This window comes from Momordica charantia, unplaced genomic scaffold (genome assembly GCF_013281855.1).
Source record: "Momordica charantia cultivar OHB3-1 unplaced genomic scaffold, Mcharantia_2.0 BLBB01000072.1, whole genome shotgun sequence".
NCBI classification, from domain to species: Eukaryota; Viridiplantae; Streptophyta; class Magnoliopsida; order Cucurbitales; family Cucurbitaceae; genus Momordica; species Momordica charantia.
In genome coordinates this window covers 29302-32939 of record NW_028275228.1, presented here as the reverse complement: position 1 = coordinate 32939, position 3638 = coordinate 29302, and the positions used below count along the sequence as shown (strand labels likewise).

Genomic DNA, 3638 nt, shown 5'->3' with positions numbered 1-3638 from the left:
GGTGGAGCTCACGCGGCGGCAATGGAGAATGAGGGAGGGGGGACCATGGAAGAAAGAAAGAAAAAGTAAGAATGGGGGAGGGGGTCACGGGTGGGGACAAATTGTCCCCACCGAAACCCTAGCAAGTCGCAGCGCGTCAGAATGGAAGTCATAGCCATAGGCTGCGACTTCCTTCTGAGACGTGGGCTGCGACTTCGGTAGGCCGCGATTTCGTTCTAAATCACGCACAACGGCCGCAATTTCTTGAAATCGCGGCCAACGACCGCGATTTACCTACCCTATTTTTGGAATACGTTTTGATCCTACCCTACTTTTGTCATTTGTTTTTAAAAAGTAATTATTTAAAAAAAAAATCCTCTTTTTAAGGGCAAATGGACCAGAAAATAGATCGCCCTCGGTTTCTCACTAATTCAATGTAATGGCTGTCAGATTTCTCTAGGTTGGTTAAAGTTTTAATTTATTCACTTACAATATTGCATCACATTTGGAGAATATTTTGGTTGGAAAATATGAGTTTATTTTCCCTTGAGTCCGAGAGAAAATTCAAATATTTGATATTTTAATCGATAATATATGACTTAATTTGTAAATTATTTTCGGATGGCAATAAATTTATGTAATATGTATTTGGCTAGAGGATTTTAAACTTGGAATAAAAATCTGGATAAAATTTATTTTCCACCTAATATAATATAATTATATGAGGGGTATATTAGTGGTAAATCGTATAATCATATATAAGAAATTATATCAGTAGATATCATAGTTATATCGGTGGTATATCATTTGTATATTGATAGTAAATTAGAGATATATCAAGTATATATCACATATATAGAAATGTTGTATCGGCATGGTAAATCAATGGTTATCATACGTATATTAGTGGTAAGTCATGTTAGAAGTTCAATAGATGTCATAGTTATATCAAAAGTAAATCAATTGTATATCATTATTATATCAGTGATATATCAAAGACATATATTAGTAGTTGGATATATTGTAGATATATTACAATGTATATCAGATATATTGTAGGGTAAGATTGTAATTTTAAAATTGGACCTACGATCCGTTTTTTTGTTGAGAAAAATGTTTTATTTGAAATGGTTGCTATTTTGCTTATTTTACTAAATATTTTTGTGATATTTGTAAATGTCCTGTGAATTTATGTAATATATATTTGGCGGGTGGATTGGATTTTAAAGTTGAGAATAAAAATTTGGATAACATTTATTTTTCACCTAATATGACTCCCTTCATTAAATGATTGTCTGAAGCAGGAAACCACAGATTCGGCTTGTCTGTGCCTTCAAGAACTCCATTGATTTCACCATGTTGGATCTGTTGCTTCCACTATCTAGCATACAAACAGAATTTTCAAATGTACCGTTACAAATTGAAGCATACATCACCAGAGAGAAAGAACAGCCTCAAACAAATGTTGAAATCCTCATAAACACAATATGGTTTAAGCCAGACCCATTAGACTCACCAATATCAGAGGCTCTTGGACCAAACAATTGGCTGCTCCTTGGCGCAGTTATCTCGTCTTAGTTTGTGATGTTCTGATCCTTTTGGGCATCGTCACGAGCGAAATGGCGACGCCGTTTACAATTACACCTACAAGGTTCTTCGGGACATATTCTTAGCTAGCCTTGTATTTATGTGGTAAAATGGCAAACAAATTCAAGTTTCCAATGATCCAACACCAAAAACATCACCCGGGTCATGGATCTATGGAGGTGATAGAGAGCTTGAGAGCCTTCCCTATCAATCACTTGTTCAACCAACCAATGTTCATTATGGAGGAAACTGACCTTTTTAGGGGATGTCAACTCTTTGGGGAGATCTAAATGACAAGAAGAAAATAAAAGATAATGAGTAAAGGTTTCAAGAAACATCAAATAAAAGGGTAATTTTCAAGTAGATGCCGTCAACTTTACTACCATACCAAGTCCAACGATGCTCAGAAATTGATCCTTGTCCATAGAGTAATTTTGTACTTTAATGCATTCTCGAGGGTCGTGTAGAAATGGTTCCTCACAAATAGCATTGTGATGAGGAGAGTTTTCCCTAACGGTGCTCAACTTCTAAGTTCTGCTTCTTCTTTGAGGCCTCGTGAAGGTTTGGCGGCTTCCCAGAGTTTGAAATATCTTTTTGCCTGCGCCAGTTTCTTCATCAATAAACTTGATATTCTTTGGGGTCTGCCATTTCGATGACTGGTTTAAGACTGGCTTTCTTGAATTTTTCTTAACAAATTGATGGCATTTGCCTTCCCTGTAGCAGAGGATCCTGTGATGCAAACGATACAAATTTAAAACCAGATCAGATCAACCAAATAGGTTAAGAACGAACCAAACTACTGTTAGACAGAAAGCTTTGAGTTCCAACCATTATAGTGAACATTATGATTCTCATCCTGAATAAGACCACCATTTTGCAATCCCATTTCCATTGTTGTTGATACTGCAGAGCTGTAAATTCTATTCTGCGAATGAGAAGATGGAATTAAGTACAAAATTATAGCGATGGAAAGTTTGCTTTCTAAATGTTAACCCGTTAACAAAAGCATATGAACTCAAGTTACAGAGAATTAACAACATAAATTCAACTAAAATCATCCAATTAGGCATGACGATTGCGCTAATTCTTCCACTTTTCTTAAATTTTCCTTCTCAGTTTTCATAGAGGGATGCAATGAAATTCTTTCCTGACGTTCAGATCATTCCTTAGCAATCTCAAAAACAGATGTTCCACGGGAAAAAAAGAACAGAAAAATTTACATAATGAAATTCTAGATGTCCAATTCCTATTACGAAATTTCCCATTTGATCATTTCATCATCTGTTCACAACATAGGTTAAAAGAAAGGGTGATAAATTTCCAGCAATAATCAAGCTTTGACAAAAAAAAAAACAAAACAAAACGAAACGAAACACCCTAGAATCTTGTTTATCAGTTTTCATCAATTTCTTTATGTTCATCTGTTTCTAAATTAAATATGGGAACATACCATACAGCGATCAAAGAAAACAAAAAATAGTCGACTGATGAGAGAAATTGAAATTTGAATTTTCAATGAAAAACAAAATCCTCAAATGGCAGAGATCAAGGAGAAACTTACCGTTAGAAGACAACACAGCGATGATTTAAATTCCCGTTGTTACAGATTTGTAGACCTTCGTCTCGACTTTCTTCAATTTGGACTGGAGAAACTTCCGATTTCTACGAGTTTTAGTTCCTTGAAAAATAAACAGTTGTGAAATGGCACTGTACTTAAATACTGGCAGCGGCAATGCATGCTGTTACATTAATACCATTCATTTGAGTACAATATAAATTTATACATATACATATGTAGATGTGTATATGTATATGTATAATATAATATCGCCACATCTAGTTCATACACATAATTTAATTAAGGAGTTGTTGTGCACAAGTGTGGTGTATGCCCAGTGCACTCTAACGATCAAGTTAAGGTGATTATTGGGAATGTGAGTGTAAACTTTAGTTGAGTGTGCTTACTTTGTTGATCATCTTCTAGACTTCCACCAACTACAAGGAAAATGAGCTTTAGCGACGAAAATATTGTCAGCGACGAAAAGCTAGCGGATCGTTGCTAAGCGCGTCAC

The 3638-nt window shown here is 35.3% G+C and overlaps 1 long non-coding RNA gene across 1 annotated transcript; it reads right to left on the bottom strand.

The window, feature by feature from the left end:
• Positions 1-839: 839 nt before the first annotated feature.
• Positions 840-3280, bottom strand: LOC148207798 (uncharacterized). Its single transcript, XR_015787643.1, has 5 exons — positions 3128-3280; positions 2395-2491; positions 1955-2295; positions 1496-1852; positions 840-1360 (listed from the first exon to the last, which is right to left on the bottom strand). It is a non-coding gene; the product is annotated as an uncharacterized LOC148207798 (long non-coding RNA).
• Between the last annotated feature and the right edge of the window lie 358 nt (positions 3281-3638).